Genomic DNA, 24,792 nt, shown 5'->3' on the forward strand with positions numbered 1-24,792 from the left:
AAAAAATTGCATTCAAAAGAACAGTTAGAATCTAAAAACTATCTTTCAGTTGGAAAATATAAAATACTGGTGAATGTTTGGCATCAGTCCCATCCACGACTTGAACAAAATTAAAAGAAAATTAAAAACTGCGGGAATAGCCACTTCCTTAGTGTGTGGCTATTGTTCCAGAAAATGAATCTTAGGTAGACATATCAGAATTCATATTGGGAAAGCCAAATTGTTCTGAAGATATTTCTGTTCTAAAAATGCATGGGGTTTCACACAGGCAAAGTTGCCTCGCATATAAATTAAAATCGCAATGAAATCCAATGTTTGATCTCTTAAAACTAACCAAAGTTACATACTATAAATAAAGTAAAAAGACAATCTTACAAGATATGTATATATTTTCTTCTCATAAATCAAGATAAGTGACGCATATGAAAAAAATGCAATTCATTAAAAACACATTCTCGTAAAATATATTCTTATTCTATTCCCAACATTGAGAACTAATAGCAACAATGCGTTTTATTATCAATCTGTTGATTTATACAGAATTCTAATTTGGGTCGATATAGAATCGAAAAATTCAAACATTGTCTATGTAATAGTTTTTAGTCTGAAGGGAAAAATCTTTACATAGCCAATATAAATTGTTTCAATATCCTTACATAGCAAATATAAATTGTTTCAATATCTTTACATAGCAAATATAAATTGTTTCAATATCTTTACATAGCAAATATAAATTGTTTCAATATCTTAAAATAGCAAATATAAATTGTTTCAAACGACTTGTGATGAAGCCACACATTAATAAAATGCGATACAAATTTAATAGCCGCAATAAGCTAGCACTACATTCTAAAGCAATTCAGATAATCTACTCTTTCATTACGAAACACTGTTGCATATTGTTTCCACAGTGAAGTAATATAATACTGTGATTAGAGTCATGGTTGACCAGTGAACACGGAAGGATATTCTGTCTCTACAATTTAGACTTTCTAAAAACGATGTTGGTCGACCATACAAAACAGAAAATCGAACATCCTACATACATCAAGAGACACATTTGCATGAACATATTACAAAGGCACGTTACAACCTGACATATATTGTAGTACTATACGTTTTATTTATGATTTCAATATCATCAAATGGATTTCATAATTCATTTTCATTTCCTGTACGCTTTTATCCCAATGATAAATCTGCTACTCAATAAATAAATGATAAATCTGCTACTCAATAAATAAATGATAAATCTGCTACTCAATAAATAAATGATAAATCTGCTACTCAATAAATGTGAGAGTGCTTACAACCTGAGCAAAGGCCAGCAGCAGAACGTAACAAAAATAATCATTTGTTGTGTTAAATGGATAGGAAAGGATGCTGCCTGCAAATACGTTGAAGTAAAGGAGAATAAAACGCTTTTCATCGAATGATGACCTAATGAGAAGAATATATCAAAATTCTCACATGAGAAATATCACTTAAAATAACGGCCATTCAATCAACTGACAAAACTGCCGTTTCTAATGGATGTTGCGTTATTGATTAGTCACCAGGCTACATTAATTGACGTCAAACAAAAACGGGGATATTTTTTCTAAATAGACAGCTTATATCTTTTGCCTGGCGGTAAATCAGATTTTCTTTTGGAAATAAACAGCGTATTTTCTGTACTCGCTTGGTTTGCAAAAATTTGCTAATCAATTAAAGCAATCATGCTTACAACTTCAGTCAAAACTGCCAAAAGAATTAAATACCTTTTCTATCAGATTTAGTATCTTACAATGCGTGAGCATCGGATAATAAATGTAAAATTCATGGAGAATATATACAGCGTTTTAAATGTCGTTTACCAATATACAATATAATGATAACCTGTATTTAACATGAAGAACAGCTGTTTCGGGCCAAAAATATCCCTCGAATATTAATCCATCTGATAAAAAATCAAGTGCTACATAGCTACTCTTACCATCTTCGAGTGCATTTGAAAAGGTATACTTGGGAGAAAGTAATATATTTGTTCTGTCAAATGTCCCGAGGAAAACATGTAAATTAGACAGTATCTTCGCAAAACCAAGCTGTATCAAATCTTTTTGAAGATAAACTATAATATATGTAGTGTGTATTTGTATACAGTTAATAAATATTGGTTAACCTCATAATATAATGTATAACAAATCTTCCATGAAATAATATTTTTTAAATTTTTAGTAAATAAATGTAGTGTGTATTTATATACATTTAATAAATATTAGTTACCCTCATGATACCAATTTGGTATAGGAATCTTTCATGAAATCTATTGTATCTATTGTATTTTAATATTTTAATCATAGTTTGGTCAACTGTGGACAGATTATTAATTTTTTATTTCATTATTTTTTCTGTGTTCGAATATTACCCAAGTTAGAGACTCTTAATATATTCGAACTAATAAAACTAAAATATTTAAAATATGTATAATGCCATGTGATTACTTAAAAACAACATGTATACATTTAATAAATATTAGTTACCCTCATGATACCATACTGTATAGGAACTCTTTCATAAAATGTTAAAATGTTTTGATTACTGCTGAAAGTATGATTCCAATGACGTCGACAATCATTTTTATGCCCATCGTTATGACAATCAACCAACCAGAAGCTCCAAACGTTATCATAAAGAATTAACACTCGAATCTAAATTCCAATTGCGAGTATGTGAAATTAACACTCGAAATCATCTTTGTTACTAAGAATTAACACTCGAAATCGTGACAACATTTGATTTACTGCCGCCATTTTTGTTCAACATAATGTCTCAACACTTAACAGGTTATGGGCCCAGCCGCGCTTTGCTTTGACGGATCAGAATATAAATTCCAATTGCGAGCATGTGAAATGTCTGTGGTATTTAATGATACGAAAACTACACAAAGTTATACAATCTCCACCAGAAAATCCTAACGACCCCGATTTTCTCGAAAAGAAAGCGACTGTTTCAGCAGAACTGATTCCATGCTTGGGTGATATAAGTTATAACGAGAAAAGAAAAGCCCATTACTTTCAGTGAATTTAAAGCGGCATTGTGTAGTTACAAGGAGACGAATCGGATGCATGTGAACAATAATAAGCAATATCATAAAGTTTAAAAATGCTTCTTGAAAACCGACGCAACCAAATTACACCTCTCATCACAATGTCTTCCCCAAAAGTAATTTGCTATAATTGTGGAAGACCTAATCCCAAAAGTTTTCAATGTCGATATAAAAGCTCAGAAAAGGACTCCATCAAAAACCTTGAGAACTTTGATGAAGAGCATACATTTCTAATCATATATAACTTTGAAAATACTACAAAAGGGTAAAAATCTTCTTGTAGACGGGCGCTATAGCGCATGTTATTACCAAGGAATCTAATTTTATTTATTTGGATTTAAACTGTAATCCACAGAGTCATTTTGTCGAACTGGCCGACGGTAGTCAAATAAATGATATAGTCTTGATGCAATGCAAAAATATATCACTAAAAAATGATGCGATACAAAAATACATCACTAAAAATAATAAAGGCGAAATTTTTAACTATATTCTTGGGTTTGAATTATTCTGAACTCTGTCAAGACAGGATAAGCAGATTTAAAAGCTTTATCTGAAAGTAATACATACGAAATCTTGGCAAAAACAACAGATAAGAATATAATTTCTTCTCGCTGGGTTTCTTCAAAAAAATCACATCCTTTGGCAGTGAAACTTTTAAAGCAAGATTTGTTGCAAAAGTTTTTTTTACAAATTTTTGGAGTGGAATATTTTGCCACGTTTTTACTAACGACAAATTTAGCGACAATTAGAATTTTATTACAATTTGCCACTCAATACAATTAAAAATACATCAAATGAATGTAAAATATGCTACTTTTAAATGCTTCAAGTGGCTGTGAGATTTATATTTTACCCAGCCAAATTGATTTAAAATGAAAAAATCCGTATGGAAACTGAAAAAATCGTTATATGGACTAAGACATTGAAAAAAATATGCTCAAGTTCAGAATTCAAGATTTCAAACCACGTATAACTCCCGTTGATATTGGTATAAATAAACTCATAAAAACCGACCATAACGGACTTAAACCATGCAAAACAAGTCATTCCTTATCTAAAAGGAACCAAGGAACAATCTTTAATATTTAAAAAGTCGATATATCCCCTAAATTTACAAGGATTTTCAGATTAAGTTGGAGTAACAGGATCGAAAAAGTATAACGGGGTATTGCTGTAGACTTCCAAAGACTGGACATGATCTCCTGGAGAACTAAATAACAATAAATTGTTGCCATTTCTACGTGTGAGGCAGAGTTTGTGGCATTTTCACATTCAGATTAGGAGGCAATTTCTAAGCATCCTTCTAAAATCTATCTTGAAACCAGGTCTAAGTAAAAACAGTAATTTATTCTGACAATCAGAGTAGTATCTTATTAGCAAATAATTCTGTGATTCATCAAAGGTCGAATCATATTGAAAGCAGATATCATTTCATAAGGGATGAAATAAGTAAAAAATCTATTCTCTTAGTTTTGGAACATCTGACAATAATATAATATAATATAAATAATATAATATAAATAATATAACCGACATTTTCACTAAACCTATAAAGAGGATGAAATTAAAACATTTTATAGCCGAAGTTTCTGGAATTTAATCATGAATAAATCGATGTTCATGAATAAATAGGTAGATGTTGGTTGGCGTCGCAAAGAGGCTCGTCAACGCCTACCAACATCGGTAGGTGTTGGTAGGCGTCGAGAAGTTACTTGTCGACGCCTACCAATATGCGGAGGTGTTGTCTGACAATAATATAACCGACATTTTCACTAAACCTATAAAGAGGATAAAACTAAAAAAATTTATAGCCGAAGTTTTTAGGAATTAATCATGAATAAATCGATTTTGAGAAACCCAAAATCAGAAGTCGAAACCACACAAAAATGAAAAATAAATCAATAATGATAATAATAATAATATTAATAAGAAGAAGAAGAAGAAGAGGAAGAAGAAATTGTAAATTGTCGCTGGCACAGCGTTAAGATGCGACTACTTGTCTTCTTAACGAAATTAACCAACTAAGACATCTAACAGAATGTTTCGAGTTTTGTGTTGGAATTTTCAACAATGGTGCATTCCTCTGTATACATTTATTATATTTTTTATATTCTGGTTCTTGTATTTGATTTTCTGTATTTTGTGTCTTTTAGTGAACTTGGGTTCGTACGAAACTTCCTTTAATTTGAATAAACAGGCAATGTTAGCTCCCTGATAATTACGTCACTGGTTCCAGCGTGAAAATCGGCCTCTTTTGGATTCCAGCGGCGTGGAGATTGGGCGCGTTTCATTACCTGTGGACGAGGATTTCCCCGAGGCTTTCCTCTAAAGAAGTATACTCCGGCAAAAGAATACCCGGTTGCAATGAGACGAACTTCTGCAATACTTATGCGGCAACTTTATGCGCGTATTTTGAACGAAAGTAATTTCAAAGACTTTAAATTGAGAAAAAATGTACATGTGCTGCCTGCCATCAATTTTGTGACACTTTCCCTAAAATTTATTGTATTTGAAAGAGTGGTTAGTATGTATTCCTATTTGAATTTTGAAATACTGTATTCGTTCGTTGATACATTTTCAATATAAGAACACGCGTTTTTTTAAATTATATTTTGTTATCTGGCGTTCTTTGTTTTTGTATTTTAATACTTGCAAAGGGGAAAATTTGCAACTTTTTCAAATAAAATCTCTCCTTCGTTTTAAAACTTTTCTATTTTATTCTTTACCCCATTCTTTTTATTTCATCCTTTTATTTTTTTCTGCTCGAATAAAAGTTATCATATTAGACGCTAACGGTTGTAAATACGTATGTATATTTGTTAGCAGAATAAAGCTTACTGTAATTAAATACATTTGTATTATGTGTATTCGATAAAGTAAGCCTCTCCACACTGCTAGTTTTCCTCTACCAGATATGTATGTCCTGAATAAAAACCAACGTTCAATAAAATGTTTCCATATGAAATGGAAGAGAAATGGAAAACTAAATGAAAAAATATATTTGTTCAAACTCTTGCTTTCCGACGACTAAATTCAACCGAAAATTTCCACCGTCCGTTCTCTTCAGCTGTCGAAACAAAAACTGCCATTGTGCTTTCAACTCGTCCTTTTCATAACGGTTTCTCTCCTCTTATGCAAATCAATGCCACATGTATATAACTGGGCCTTCTACAAATGAAGATATTTTTCTTTCTCTTTCACTCCCTCATTCTACGATCCGACAGGAGGGAAGTACATCTGTTTGTGTTACTTTATTTCTTCAACCACGAAATCAATTTATTAACATTTTAAACAACATTTACTTCAGCTATTCTTGTCTTCTTTTTCCTGTCCAATCTCCTCAGTTCTCTTTCTATACTATTCCATAACAGTTTAATTTGCTAACAAATATAATATACAAAAATATCTCAAACCCGAACGCCTGAAGAATCTCAAACCCGAACGATCCAAGCAAACCCGACTCTACAGACACCCGGCGACATTGGAAGAGGTATTTCGATACATTCTTGGATGCGGCCAGTGAAACTCACCTATCAAACAGGCTTAAATTGAAATTACTAATCAACTTAATCTCACTAACACATTTCGGACGCCCACAGCTATAGTACAGCGATGTTTTAGAAGACGTCTTCGTCCAGCCCCAAAATAGTAGTTTTTGAAGACACATTGTGGTGTTTTATCATAGAACGGACGACAGACCAAAACCTCTTTACTAGGCTTTACCGAACTAATTTCACAGCCAATAATAAACGTAAGAGCAAATAGTAAACGTAAGAGTAGGTAGCAGCAGTAAACGCAGGAACTGTTAGTAACGAAATGTTAAAGAAAAAACTCAGCCCTTTTAAAAAGGAAAAGGAACGTGTGCAAAATCACGTGCCATAGAAACTTTTATTTTAACGGAAATATAACAATCCCCCAGTAGTAAGAGAGATTGCAAGATTTTTTTTCTAAGTAGAAAGTTATCTTTGAAAGTGGCGATGTGTTTATTTATATTTATTTTATTTTTTCTAAGTAGAAAGTTATCTTTGAAAGTGGCGATGTATTTTATTTATATTTATTTTATTTTTTCTAAGTAGAAAGTTATCTTTAAAAGTGGCGATGTGTTTTATTTATAAGTCCAGTCACTGGACTGGTTTACGGATTCGGCTAGACCGGCGTGGAAGCAGTTCAATATTCGAAGGACTGTCCGGGCTCTGCGAATTCTCTATATTTTCTGCATTAGGTGTATTGTCAACTGGATTTGTTTCAATCAAATGGGCCGGGTCTGCATTTGCAAGGTTGGGTCGAGTATTCTAAGCAGGAACCTGAGGTCCATCAGAGCGCGGAAAACGAGCCAAATGTCTTAGCGCCACTGAATCCTCCCAGCAATCATTATGCCGTATTCTCGCATGCGTAGGGTTGGTATCGAGGAGGTCCACTACCTCGACGATCGGGTCGTACTTGCTCCTGTTGCCAAACCGTTTCAATAGTACCTCCCCAGGTTCGCAAAGCCAAACAGGTAAGGCAGTACCAGTAGAAGAGCGTCTTTCAAATTTGAACAATCGTTCGTGGGGAGTTGCATTCGTACTAGTGTATAGTAAGGAGCGAATAGAATTTAAAACATCAGGCAGAACGTCCTGTCAAGCACTAAGGAGTAGCTGTTTAGATTCCAGGGCCAATAATATTGAATGCCAAATAACACCATTATAGCGCTCGCACTAACTGTTTTCTCTTGGGTTGTATGCAGTAGTGTTACTGCACCCAACCCCAAGTCGTGTCAGGAAATTTCTGAACTCCTCCAACACGAACGATGTTCCTCTATCAGAATGGATGAAAGTGGGGAGTCCAAAATAGAAAAAATGTTCGTCACGCATTTGATTGCAGTCTGCGAAGAACAATCACGGCAAGGGATTGCAAAGGGAAATCGATTGTACTCATCCACGATAGTAAATAGGTAAGGACATCCTTTCGAAGATGCTGGGACAGGCCCCTTGAAGTCTATGGAGAGCCTCTGGAAGGGAGCAGTAGCGCGGATCAGTGTATTGATAGTAGGGCTGAAGAATTGAGGCTTTATTTTTGGGCACATTGTACAGTCGGATGTCACGCGCCGAACTTCATCAATTGAGTATGGCATATTTTGTGATCGTATAAAGTGCAAAAAACGCTGTACACCAGGGTGTATTAATGAACTGTGTATGGCCCTTAACTCCTCCAAGGAGGATGTAGCAGCACCTCACACTCTCGATAAAGCATCGGCAACGATGTTTTCATGTCCGGGGCGGTGTTTTATATTGTACGAGAATGAGAGAAGCTCCATTTTCCACCAAATGATTTTATCGTTTTTAATTTTTCCTCGGTTAGCTGGCTTATACATAAAAGATACGGCTTGCTGGTCTGTTAGGATAGTAAAGTACTTCCCAGCAAGGAGGTCCCTCCATTTTCGGACACATTCAACTATAGTGTAAGCCTCTTATTCAGCTATGTGTAGTATTTCCGATGGGTTTAGTGAGCGGGAAAAGAACGCTACAGGCCTATCAGCCTGTAAGAGGGTGCCTGCGGTAGCCTTTTCTGAGGCATCGGTTTCGATAGTAATTGGTAGTTCGTCGTCGATAACCTTTACAGATGATTCGGCGACGTCCTTCTTAAGTTTCTCGAAAGAATTCACAAATATAGGCGGCATGGGAAATTGTTTATTTTCAACCAGGGGACGAATTTTGTGTGAATACTTAAGTATCCATTTCGCGTAGTAAGAAAACATACCAAGGCACCTTTTTAATGAATTGGAATCCGAAGGAGGAGGCATTTGCAAAAGGGGTTTCAACCGCTCAGGATCAGGTTGGATAGTTCGGTCATGCTCCTCTTGAGTTTTACCGCAAATGGTAATATCATCAATGTAAGAAAAAGTTCCGAATAACATATTTTCAGAAACAAAAGAATTTATAAGTAGTGACACCATGGGTATTCGTTTGAATTGATAAAAACGATTTCCAGCTTGAAAAGCCATGTAGGACCGATCTTCGGGGCAAATTTCAATTCGGTAGTAAGCCTTAGACAAATCAATCGTACTAAAAATATGATACTGGCCAATTTGGTTTACGTGATGCTCAATCCGAGGCAAAGGGTACGCGTCAATTAGGGTGAAACGGTTAATAGTTTGGGAAAAATCAACCACCAGTTGTTTCTTTCTATTAGGCGACGAAGTTACGACAATTTGAGCACGCCACGATGAATAGCTGGTTTCAATGACGTCGTCCTTAAGCAGATGAAGAATTTCCTTTTCAATAAATCGGACATTCTCCGCATGGTAGTTTTGAGATTTTGTAGCAATGGGTCTGCAATCAGGGGTCAGGTTTTGGAACAATTTTACAGGGGCACAACTGATCTTGGTAAGCCCGCAGATTTTTAAGGCATCCTGGGATCCACCAAAAGAAATAGTAACGCCCTGGTGTAGTTTCAAAAACGGCACCCCGAGTATAATGTCCATACAGGAGTCAGGAAGCACAGTGCGATCAATCTCTTTATATTTGCAACCATTGAAGAAAATGTTCTCGGTGCAATATTCAGACAGTTTAAGGGAAACGGCAGATGATGACATAGAAATTACGGAGTTCCGTTTTAAAGTGGGCAGTCTCATTGTTTTGACAATACGGGCACTGATGAAATTATCAGAACTGCCGGTGTCTATAAGGGCAGTTAACCTTTTTTTCTTTTAGCTCCAGTTTCGGTGATAGGAGGGCAACTATCACCACCTTTAGCGCGGGTCCCTATGATAGCAGAAGAAGAATGTGAATGTGTTGTTAGAGTAGAACGACAAACTTTAGAAAAATGCCCGAGTTTACCACAGCTTCGACATACCTTATCGTGGGCAGGGAAAAGGCGGCGGTCATCCTTAAGTTGACGTTGCCCTCCACAGTTGTAGCACTTGCCACGAACAGGAACGACAGCAGAGAACTGTACAGAGTCACACTCCATTCGAGAATCAGTTGGAACAGAATTTTTAGAAATACAAGTGGCCTCCTCGACAGAATCGGTCAGCACATTTTTAGTTCCCGTAGTAGAAGTAACAGCGATTGCCCCAATCTGAGAGGCATACAATTCCGCGCAAAAGTGGACTTGTTCTAAAGCCCTAGCAGATTGAGTAGCTTCTGTGAGAGTTAGAGTGTCTGTTTCAAGGAGCCTAGCACATATCAATGAGGACCGGAGACCACAAATGAATGCATCACGGACAGATTCATCCCTGTAAATGGTGGCCGTTACGTCTTTAAAGCAACAATCAGCGGCAAGTGGATTCAAGGCCTGAAGGTATTGGTCGACAAACTAGCTTTCTTGTTGCAAACGCGTGGAAAGCAGATGTCTAGTGTGAATAACGTTTGGAGACTTGTTGTAAACGCCTTTCAATAATTCAACAGCATGTTCAAAACCAGAGCAACCTTCGATAACGTCAGAACAGAGGGACCGATGTTTAAATAGAGAACTTCTAGCTTATCAAGGTTTAACAAAGCAATAGTTGATTAGTCGTAATTAAAGTTGCAGAAACATAATTTCCAAAACTTGCTGGCCTCCATGAAGAAAATAAAAAATTAGTTCGGTAAATTGCGGTGTTTTATCATAGAACGGAAGACAGAGCAAAACCTCTTTACTAGGCTTTACCGAACTAATTTCACATCCAAAAATAAACGTAAGAGCAAATAGTAAACGCAAGAGCAAATAGTAAAGAGCAGTTAGCAGCAGTAAAAGCAAGATCTGTTAGTAATGAAATGTTAAAGAAAAAAAAACTCAGCCCTTTTAAAAAGGAAAAGGAACGTGTGCAAAATCACGTGCCATAGAAACTTTTACTTTAACGGAAATATAACACGAATGTTCTCGTTAATGGACGTTAACAGTAGTTCGACTCGTCCAAATAATTAAATGCGCAGACTTAATCTTACAGCAAGCCTTCCGTTGACAAATATGATCTAAACTTGATAGGAGAACAATACGGCACGGTTAACTAATGAACGGAGATTTTTTACACAAGGAACGAAATAATGATTACACCGTATTATTACGATTACCTTAAGTTCTTTGTTCTTTAGCAGTTGATTTTCTATTTTAATAATTTCCTGTTTAAACAGTGTTTTTCATCTTTTAATTTTGATTCTTTTATATTTTCACATATTTAATATCTTCATGAATTGGACACACGAAAGAAAAATTGTATCAACTTACTAAAGAAAACATAACAAACTAAACAATGTTTGTATTTTGAAGACAAAAAAAAACAAAAAAAAAAAAAAAACGAAATTATCCCGATGTTTTTTTCGTAATTGCATTCCAGTAAAAAGAAAGGTAAGTTATTACTTTTCCTTTCTTTATACACTCTAAAAAATTAAAATCCAATAAGTTTTAAAATAATTAACAAACCATTAAAATGAGTTTATTTTTTTTATTGCAATCTAATAAAAATATTGATTTAGCCAATAGACGTGAATAAAAACAATGTGTGAAGCTTCCATTTCAAAATAATCTCTTAAAACTATTTTTTTAACCAACATATAGAATTTTGTACAATTTTGTAAAAAATGTGTTAAGTAAACCTCATGATAACATAGACAATAATAATACTTACCATATACACAATAATTTAACTTAAAATAATAATAATTACGATATACACAATGATTTAACTCAAAATAATTATAATTACCATATACACAACAATTTAATTCAAAATAATAATAATTACAATATACACAATAATTTAATTCGAAATAATAATTACCATATACACAATAATTAAATTCAAAATAATAATAATTACCATATACACAATAATTTAACTCGAAATAATAATAATTACAATATACACAATAATTTAACTCGTAATGATATTAATTACCATATAAACAATAATTTAACTCGAAATAATAATAAATACCATTTAAAAAATAATTTAATTAAAAATAATATTAATTACCATATACACAATAATTAAACTCGAAATAATAATAATTACCATATACACAATAATTTAACTCGAAATGATAATAATTACCATATAAACAATAATTAAACTCGACATAATAATAATTACCATATACACACTAATTGAACTCGAAATAATAATAATTACCATATAAACAATAATTTGAGTCGAAATAATAATAATTACCATTTACACAATAATTTAACTCGAAATAATAATAATTACAATATAAACAATAATTTAACTCGAAATAATAATAATTACAATATACATAATAATTCAACTGGCAATAATAATAATTACCATATACACAATTATTTAATTCGAAATAATAATTACCGTGTACACAATAATTTAACTCAAAATAATAATAATTACCATATACACAATAATTTAACTCAAAATAATAATAATTACGATATACACAATTACTTAACTCAAAATCATAATAATTACCATATACACAATAATTTAACTCGAAATAATAATTACCATATACAAAATAATTTAACTAATAATAATAATAATTTCCATATACACAATAATTCGACTCAAAATAATAATAATTACCATATACACAATAATTCAACTCGAAATAATAATAATTACCATATACACAATTATTTAATTTGAAATAATAATAATTACCATATACTCAGTAATTTCATTAAAATAATAATAATTACCATATACACAATAATTTAATTAGAAATAATAATAATTACCATATACACAATAATTTAACTCGAAATAATAATAATTACCATATGCACAATAATTTTATTCTGAATAATAATAATTACCATATACACAACAATTAAACTCAAAATAGTAATAACAACAATATACGGAATAATTAAACTTGAAATAGTAATAATTACCATATAGACTATAATTACACTCCCAACAATATTAATTACCATATACACAATAATTTAATTCAAGATAATAAAAATTACCATGTAAATAATAACTTAATTAAGAGTAATAATAATAACAATATACACAATAATTGCACTCAAGATAATAATAATTACAATATAAACAATAATTTACCTCAAAATAATAATAATCACCATATACACAATAATTATACTCAAAATTATAGTAATTTCCATATACACAATAATTTAACTCGAAATAATAATAATAATGATGATCACCATCTACACAATAATTTAACTCGAAATAATGATGATTACCATATACACAATAATTTAACTCGAAAAAAGAATAATTACCATATAAACAATAATTTGAGTCGAAATAATAATAATAACCACATACACAATAATTTAACTGAAAATAATAATAATAACCATGTAAACAATAATTAAACTCGAAATAATATTAATTACCATATACACAATTAGTTAATTCAAAACAGTAATAATGACTATATACACAATAAGTTAATTCGAAATAATTATAATTCTCATATACACAATAATTTAACTCGAAGAAATAATAATTAGAATATACCCAATAATTTAACTCGAAATAATAATAATAATAATAATAATAATAATAATAATGGCCATATACACAAGCATTTAACTCAAAATAATAATAATTACCATATACACAACAATTTTCCTCATAATAATTATTATGACCATATATATACACCACAATTTAATTCAAAATACTAATAATTACAACATACACAATAATTTAACTCGAAATAATAATAATTACCATATACAACAATAATTTTACTCGAAATAATAATAATTACCATGTACAAAAATAATTTACCTCAAAATAATAATAATTACCATATACACAATAATTTATCTAGAAAAAATAATAATTACCATATATGCAATAATTGAACTCGAAATAATAATAATTACCAAATACACAATAATTTAATTCAAAATAATAATACCTACCATATACACAATAACTGAATTCGAAATAAAAATGACCATATACACAATAAGTTAACTCTAAATAATAATAATTACCGTATACACAGTAATTAAACTCAAAATAATAAAAATTTCCATATACACAATAATTAAACTCGAAATAATAATAATTACCATATACAAAATAATTTAATTCGAAATAATAATAATATTTCCCATATACATGATAATTTAACTGAAATTACTAATAATTACAATATACACAATAATTTAACTTGAAATAATAATAATTACTACATACACAATGAATTAACTCAAAATAATTATAATTATTATATACACAATAATTTAACTCGAAGTAATAATAATTACCACATACACAATAATTTAACTCAAAATAATAATAACGATGTTAACAATAATGTAACTCCAAATAATATTAATTACCATATACACAATTATTTAATTCGAAAAAATAATAATTACTATATACACAATAATTTAATTCAAAATAATAATAATTACCATATACACAGTAATTTAACTCAAAATAATAATAATTACCATATACACAATAATAAACTAGAAATAATAATAATTACCATATACACTATAATTTAATTCGAAACAATAATAATATTGACTATGTACACGATAATTTAACTGAAATTAATAATAATAACAATATACACAATAATTTAACTTGAAATAATAATAATTACTACATACACAATGAATTAACTCAAAATAATGATAATTACCATATACACAATAATTTGACTCGAAGTAATAATAATTACCACATACACAATGATTTAACTCGAAATAATTATTACGATATACACAATAATTTAACTCAAAATAATAATAATCTCCATATACACAAGAATTATACTCAAAATAATAGTAATTTCCATATACACAATAATTTAACTCAAAATAATAATAATAACCGTATACACAACAATTTAACTCGAAATAATAATGATTACCATCTATACAATAATTTAATTCGAAATTATAATAATTACAATTTAAACAATAATTTGAGTCGGAATAATAATAATTACCACATACACAATAATTTTACTCAAAATAATAATAATAACCATATAAACAATAATTTAACTCAAAATAATATTAATTACCATTTACACAATTATTTCATTCGAAAAAAATAATGATTACTATGTACACAATAATTTAATTCGAAATAATTATAATTATCATATACACAATAATTTAACGCAAAGTAATAATAATTAGAATATACACAATAATTTAACTCTAAATAATAATAATAATAATAATAAAAATAATAATAATGGCCATATACACAATACTTTTACTCCAAATAATAATAATTACCATATACACAATAATTTCACTCGAAATAATAATAATTACCATATACACAAAAATTTAATTCAAAATACAAATAATTATAACATACACAATAATTTAACTCGAAATAATAATAATTACCATATACAAACATTATTTAACTCAAAATAATAATAATCACCATATAAACAACAAGTTTACTCGAAATAATAATAATTACTATATACACAATAATTTAACTTGAAATAGTAATTACCATATACAAAATAATGTAACTTAAAATATTAATAATTACCTTATACACAATAATTTATCTTAAAATAAAAATTACCATATACACAATAATTTAACTCAAAATAATAATTTCCATACACACAATAATTTTACTCCAAATAATAAGAATCATATACACAATAATTTAACTGGAAATAATAATAATTATGATATAGACAATAATTTTATTCAAAATAATAATAAACATATACAGAATAATTAAACTCGAAATAATATTAATTACCATATACACAATTATTTATCTTGAAATAATAATAATTACCATATACACAATAATTTGACTTGAAATAATAATAATTACCATTTACACAATTATTTAACTCGAAATTATAATAATAACCATATACACAATAATTTAACTCAAAATAATAATAATAACCATATACACTATAATTAAACTTGACATAATAATAATTACCATATACAAAATAGTTTTACGTGAAATAATAATAATTACCATATACACAATTATTTATCTTGCAATAATAATAATTACCATATACACAATAATTTTACTCGAAATAATAATAATTACCTGATACACAATAATTTTACTCACAATAATAATTACGATAGCCACAATAATTTAAATCAAAATTATAATTACCATATAAACAATAATTTAACTCAAAATAATAATAATTACCATATGCACAATAATTTAATTCGAAATAATAATGACCATATACACAATAATTTTTTTCGAAATAATAATGACCATATACACTATAATTTTATTGGAAATAATAATTTACATATACACAATAATTCATCTCGCAATAATAATAACCATATACACAATAATTTTACTTTGAATGATAATAATGACCATATCCACAATAATTAAACTCGAAATAATAATAATTACCATATACATAATAATTTAACTGGAAATTATAGTAATTACCACATACAAAATAGTTTAACTCGAAATAATAATTACCATATACAGAATAATTTTACCTGAAATAATAATAATTACTATATACACCATAATTTTACTCGAAATAATAATAAATACCATATACACAATAATTACACTCGAAATAATAATAATTACCACATATACAATAATTTAACTCAAAATAAATATAATTACGATATACACAATTATGTTACTCAAAATGATAATAATAATTACCATATACATATTAATTTAACTTAAAATAATAATAATTACAATATACACAATAATGTAACTCGAAATAATAATTATTACCATATACACAATAATTTAAATCAAAATAATAATAATTACCACATACACAATAATTTAACTCGAAATAATAATTACCATATACACAATAATTTAACTTGTAATAATAATAATCACATTATACACAATAATTTAACTCGAAATAATAATAATTACCATATACACAATAATTTAACTCGAAATAATACTAATTACCATATACACAATAATTTAATTCGAAATAATAATAATGTTTACCATATACACGATAATGTAACAGAAAATAATAATAATTACAATATACACAATAAGTTATCTCGAAATAATAATAATTACCACATACACAATAAATTAACTCCAAATAATTATAATTACCATAAACACAATAATTTAACTCGAAGTAATAATAATTATCACATACACAATAATTTAACTCGAAATAATAATTACGATGTACACAATAATTTAACTCAAAATAATAATAATCACCATATAAAAAACAAGTTAACTCGAAATGATAATAATTACTATATAAAAAATAATTTAACTCGAAATAATAATTACCATATACACAATAATTTTACTTGAAATAATAATAATTAACTTATACACAATAATTTTACTCAAAATAATAATTACCATATACACAATAATTTAACTGGAAATAATAATAATTACTATATACACAATAAATTTATTCAAAATAATAATTAACATATACACAAGAATTAAACTCGAAAAAATAATAATTAACATATACACAATAATTTATCTTGAAATAATAATAATTACCATATACATAATAATTTAACTCGAAACAATAATAATTACCATATAGACAATAATTAAACTCGAAGTAATAATAATTACCATATACACAATAATTAAACTTGACATAATAATAATTACCATATACAAAATAATTTTACGTGAAATAAAAATAATTGCCATATACACAATAATTTAACTTGAAATAATAATAATTACCTGATACACAATAATTTAACTCAAAGTAATAATTACGATAGACACAATAATTTAAATCAAAATTATAATTACCATATAAACAATAATTTAACTCAAAATAATAATAATAATTACCATATGCACAATAATTAATTTCGAAATAATAATTACCAGGTACACAATAATTTTATTCGAAATAATAATTTACATATACAGAATAATTTAACTCGAGTAATAATAATTACCATACAATAATTTTATCTCGAAATAATAATAATTACCATATACACAATAATTTAACTCGAAATAATAATAATTACCACATTCAAAATAATTTACCTCGAAATAATAATAATTACCATACACAGAATAATTTGACCTGAAATAATAGTAATTACTATATACACAATAATTTTACTCGAAATAATAAATACCATATACACAATAATTAAACTCGAAATAATAATAATTACCATATACACATTAATTTAACTCAAAATAATTATAATTACCATATACACAATTATGTAACTAAAAATAATAATTATAGTATGCACATTAATTTAACTCAAAACAATTATAATCATATGCACAATAATTTAACTCGAAATAATAATTTCCATATACACAATAATGTAACTCGAATAATAATATTTACCATATACACAATAATTTAAATCAAAATGATAATTACCATATACATAATAATTCAACGTGAAATTATAATAATCACCATATACACAATAATTTAACTCTAAATAATAATAATTGCCATATACACATTATTTTACCTCGAAATAATAATTACCATATACACAATAATTTAACTTGAAATAATAATAATTACCACGTACACAATTATTTAACTCGAAATAATAATAATTACCATATACACAATAATTTAACTAAAAATAATAATAATTAACATATGCACAATAATTTAATTCGAAATACCATATACACAATAATTTAACTCGTAATAATAATAATCACTATATACACAATAATTAAACTCGAAACAATAATAATTACCATATACACAATAATTTACCCGAAATAATAGTAATTACCATATACACAATAATTTAACTCGAAATAATAATAATAATTACCATATACACAATAATTTTACTCGAAATAATAATAATTACCATATACACAATAATTTTACTCGAAATAATAATAATAGATAGGGCAAGCTTTTAAATGTGTCTTGGTCTAAAATTTTAGCTACCAATATATAACTTTGTATGTATGTTTGCATGTCTGTCTAAAACTTTCGACAGAACCGACAGATTTTTACAAGATCAGTATCGTTTTGAAGTTCAACTCTTCAGACGACAAATACGGAAAAATTAGCTAAAAACATTAATTTTTCATCCTCAACTTTTTTGCATTGAGGGTTCGCTTTTTCACCGATATTTTCAAAAGTCATCCCCTCTTTTCGATTGACTAGCCTTAATTTAAACCTACGTCACTTCCGTTTGGGCGGTGGTCGTAACTGCAAAGACGTCACATTTTTTATCTCATTCTTTTCTCCTTCAAGGTACGGGTTCGAGCCTTCCTTCCTACTACCATTTTTTTGTGACAGAAAATAACGTAGATTAAAGTGTAAAACTGCGAACAGCAAATGTAAACAAAATAGCTTAAAAATCCTTAAAATTGGTATTGCAATTTGAATTTCAACATATTTCATCACCTCCTTATATATAAGTTGCATAACCTCAATTAAAATGCTGCAAAAATTGCAAAGAGAATAATTCTTAACACTCGATACAATGATAATGTTGCTGAAGCCATCTTGCAATATCAAAAACACTTGTCTCTTCCATGAACAACTTTTGCTAAATTAATGCATTCATGCTGCTCAAGCAAGATAGAAGTGTGAAGGAAGTAAATGCTCACCTAACAAAACCGCAAAATAATACTGATTTATCATTCCGTGAAGAGGAAATACAACTCCTAAAGTACCAAAGAATTTAGTTTATTTTCTGTATCAGATAAGTGTAGATGCGTCAGACAAAAATCATAATCATATCTTTCTTCATCTGAATTTTTAGGTTTATTCGATTTAGCAACTGTTACATACACTTTACACATTAAGAATATAGGAGTCTTTTCTTTAAATAACTTGTACTTCACTGATATTATAACGTCATTATAATAGTTTTTTCTTGAAACAGCTTAATCTTCACTGATATTATAACGTCATTATAATAGTCTTTTCTTAAAACATCTAGTACTTCACTGATAATATAATGTTATATCATTCTAAATTGCGCTTAATAAACCAAATCTAAAACTATGCCAAAGATCAGAACTTTCTCAATACAATACTTATGTATATACTTTATAAACATTGGTGTCACATCCCAGCCTACACTTCATAAACAACATGCAAAATGGTTAATGGCAGCTGAAAAAAATAACTAAGCTTTGTCAACATCTAAACGAACTTTTATTTAAAACCTCCGTTCAATTTGCAAAAACGTTTATTCTATGAGAATAAAACACTTAAAGTCTCCTTCAAAATGGTGATCAAATTTTAGCTTCAACATGATTGCAGAGTTCATTAACACATGGTTTACGAAGCACAGGCAGACGTTATTTGCATTACTTCAGTTTAAAGATTTTACCGGACAAAAAGTAAAGAGGATAATTAATGACAATATTGGTATTCAGGACTCATTTAATAATTACAGCCACCTGGCAATATGGCAACACCCTTATGAAAGGTATTGGTCTATGCCGACATTTAAAGATAACATATTTAAACACTGATAAGTTAAAGGCATATGTTGTTACAAATAATTTCAATGTTCAGCTGAATTAGAGATGCACCAATATTTCTCATCAAATAATTATTATCTTGGAAAAATAGATTGACAATTGAGAAATATATGAGAAGAAATAATAAATTTTGTTGTTTCAAATAATTTCAATGTTCAGCTGAATTAGAGATGCACCAATATTTCTCATCAAATAATTATTATCTTGGAATAATAGATTGGCAATTGAGAAATATATGAGAAGAAATAATAAATTTTGTTGTTTCAAATAATTTCAATGTTCAGCTGAATTAGAGATGCACCAATATTTCTCATCAAATAATTATTATCTTGGAATAATAGATTGGCAATTGAGAAATATATGAGAAGAAATAATAAATTTTGTTGTTTCAAATAATTTCAATGTTCAGCTGAATTAGAGATGCACCAATATTTCTCATCAAATAATTATTAGCTTGGAATAATAGATTGACAATTGAGAAATATATGAGAAGAAATAATAAATTTTGTTTCAAACAAAGATGCCGGTATCAAAGTTTATTTAGAACGTAAATGATAGGGTTCGGGTAATTGTATTTTATCCGTTTATAGCAATTTAAATTGTGATTAGAAAGTCGTACAACATACCGTCTGTTTCAGGAAAGAAAGAAAGGAAAAATTCCGCTCTTCCATTTATGGTCACCTGAGGTAACTAGATCTGGGCAAATATGCAAATGAGATACAGTTGGTTTTTCAAATAAAAAACTGTGTCAGAGAGAGAGAGAGAGAAAGAGAGGGGGGGCATATGCGAAAGGAAAAAAAGAAAAGGTTCCATTTAAGGCTGGGTTATGGTTAGAAACAAGAGAAATAAGTAATATACGACGTACCGAGCGTATTTGCATCGATCTTTGGGAAAGAAGAAGGAAAGGATGGCCGGCTCATTTATATACCCGAAGAGCATCTTGGGAAGACAGTGCATGATGGGAGAAGCTATTTTTTAAATTTTTATTGTCGCTTCCTTTTATTTTTTTGACAGGAGGATCTAAAAGCCAGGAAAAATTCGATGGTCGATTTGAAAAGAAGATTCTGAAACGTGCTGGTGTCAAGCGAGTCACTCACTCCTTCTGAAGCCCAGAACCGAATCCTGATCGTAACGTCACAAGAAGTAAGTTAAATTTTGCTTATCATCACGTTGGTCGTGATGCATATATGTGAAGTTTATCAAATAGCATTCCACTAAAGTACTTGCTATATTTAAAACCCTTTTTGAGCCTTAACACAAACATAGTTGTATCAGCACATATGCATAACAAATGTATATTGTGATATTTGTAGACATCTACGATACCTAATTGTCTAAGTAATTGGGAGGGTTGGGAAAAATCACCTTCTTTGAATCAGCTTTTGTAATATCTTTAAAGTGTTTGTTAATATATAGTTAAAGATATAGATGAACACTGATGAAAACGCTTGCAGTTTCAAATAATATACAAGACAAAATATAAAAAACTATATTGATTTTTCTGTAGCTTTTCAAATGAATTTAATGATGAACAAATTAGGAAAGTTTAAAATATCAAAATAATACATAATCCACACCCAAACCTACTACACATATTAAACTATTCTATCCTTATCAAATCAGGGGAAAAAGTATTAAAATATTATTAATAAAAATGTGCAAACCGTAGACCATAACAAAATATAAAATTAATCATTTACTATAATAAATTTAAAACATCTAACCTTATTATATATCAAGTTTGTGTAAAAATAATGTATTTTTTGACGTTCAATTTCAAGTAAAAAACCGGCATTATTTTTTAACCAATCTAATATATAATAACGAATGAGTTGCTTGATAGAATAACAATTTATGAATTCAATATATATATATATATATATATATATATATATATATATATATATATATATATATATTGCAATTGTATCGATATAAGTATTTCTCTTCTGACCAGGATCTAAATCATAGAAACAGGGTTGGATATAATTTCAACAAGAAGCAAGCAAAACCATTATTGCCTGATTCTGTGTCAAACTAGAAATTATCAGATCATTTTGTAATGTTACGTCAATGAATATCTTAGATTAATTAATATACAGGTTGTGAGTTCAATCCAATAATATTGACAACACAAACAAGCATAATACTATTATGTGAATGCAAATATAAAAAAATATTGAATTTCATTATTTTTTACAGATGTTCCTGATGGAATTTTAATGGAGTAACATTATCTTTAAACATTATTCTATAAACACTTGTTATGTTAATTGGAAGAGTTCAGCGATATCTCTGAGACGATTTCTATACTGGACTCAACTATTGAACGAACTTTGAAACAGTGATAAACGTCATAAAAGATCACATCACAACTTAAAGAAAAAATTATGTGGCTTTAAAAAAGAAAAATATTGAATACAATTCTATAAAAACATCTTATATGTTTAACATTTGATATAAAGCCTCATCCTCAGCTTGTACAAATTAATGATAAAATTTAAAAAAGAGAGAAAGGCATTGTTTTTGTAATGTGGTGACATTCTGAATCATTTTAAAAAAGATATCTCAGTTGGAATATATATGAATATATGTTCAGCAGTTGATATAGAGTCCAGTCGTCAGCTCGTACAAATAAGATAATTTGTAACGTGTGTGGATACTCTTGATGTGAAAATGAAGACTTGCGCTCATTATTGATATCACCTTCCCAAATGACTATGGCATTGATGAAGTTGTATGCATAAAATAACAAAATATCAGAATCTAAAAACGATTCAAAAACGACAAAAAATAAAAAAAAAATTAGAAAACATAAATTTAATCATAAAAATCCAAATCTTTACGAAATAATTGTTAGCTGATTTTTTTAAAAAACTTAAGTAATTAAAAATAGAAAAATGCTACATTCTTGTAAAGAGTGTGGATATTTTTCTTCTGAAAAGTCAAATTTAGTAAGACATATGAGAACTCATACTGGGGAAAAGCCACATATTTGTGATGTGTGTGGATATTCTTGTTCTCAAAAATCATCGTTAGTAAGACATATAAGAACTCACACTGGAGAAAAGCCATATTCTTGTGAAGTGTGTGGATATTCTTGTTCTTTAAAATCAGACTTAGTTGTACATATTAGAATTCACACTGGGGAAAAGCCACATTCTTGTGAAGTTTGTGGATATTCCACTTCTAAGACATCAATGTTAGTGAGACATATAAGAAGTCACACTGGGGAAAAGACACATTTTTGTGAAGTTTGTGAATATTCTGCTTCTCAAAAATCATCGTTAGTAAGACATATGAGAATTCACACCGGGGAAAAGCCACATACTTGTGAAGTTTGTGGATATTCTTGTTCTCAAAAATCAACGTTGGTCAAACATATGAAAACTCACACGAGTGAAAATTCATAATTTTGCAGAATATGAAAATAGTCTTTCTTTTCAATCATGTTTAGTGCAACATAAAAAGACAATTCGTAAAAACTGGAAAAATATGTTTATAGTATTAATACACGAATTCACATTTATTCATATGAAACCGTTGAGCTAGACAGTATTACATAAAACATATTTGCTAGGATTGTGTCATTTGATTCTGCTGTAACAGTTTATACTTAAAAATACTGCTGTTCAATTTTAATCGTAATGAAATGAAATATTAGTTATAATTAAGGAACCACTTGATTTCATAAAATAAAAAGCTGAAAATCTGTATTCTTTTTCACTATTTAATATTTCTATTTTGATAAACAAAATTTAAAAATAACTAACAATTTACAAAAGCCATATTCGGTTAACGCATGTGCTTAACACAAAAAGAAGGAATTTTATGCCACACTGGAATAAACCAGGCATATCGGCCAACTTAGTAATCAAGGGTAAGTATTTCAAAAGTTTAACAGATATGAAAATGAAATGATAAGGAGCCATAGTAATCAAGGGTAAATGCTTCAATAGTTTAACAGATATTAAACTGAAATGATGAGATAGGAATCAAGGGTAAGTACTTCTAAAGTTAAATAGATGAACAGATGGAAATGATGAGAGACCATATTAAGCAAGAGAAAGTACTTCACAAGTTTAACAGATATGAAAATGCAGTCTACTCATACAAAATTCATTCAGTAGAAAGTGTTCACGTGTTATTGATGAATAATAAATGCTGCAGATATGATGAATCAGCAACAAAAAAATGCCAAAAAGAAAACGAAAGAAATAGAAATCGATAACAAGGTAACAAGAGAAGCAAATGGATTCTTCAATCCAAGAGTGGAAGACTGTTTAAAAGTGAT

General features: G+C 28.7%; 1 long non-coding RNA gene across 1 annotated transcript; it reads left to right on the plus strand.

The window, feature by feature from the left end:
- Positions 1–11,125: 11,125 nt before the first annotated feature.
- LOC145271330 (uncharacterized) lies at positions 11,126–24,420 on the plus strand. The gene is made up of 3 exons (XR_013865823.1): positions 11,126–11,398; positions 21,513–21,641; positions 22,701–24,420. It is a non-coding gene; the product is annotated as an uncharacterized LOC145271330 (long non-coding RNA).
- Positions 24,421–24,792: the final 372 nt, after the last annotated feature.

This window comes from Euprymna scolopes, chromosome 46 (assembly GCF_053919585.1).
Source record: "Euprymna scolopes isolate OS-2025 chromosome 46, ASM5391958v1, whole genome shotgun sequence".
Taxonomy (NCBI): Eukaryota; Metazoa; Mollusca; class Cephalopoda; order Sepiida; family Sepiolidae; genus Euprymna; species Euprymna scolopes.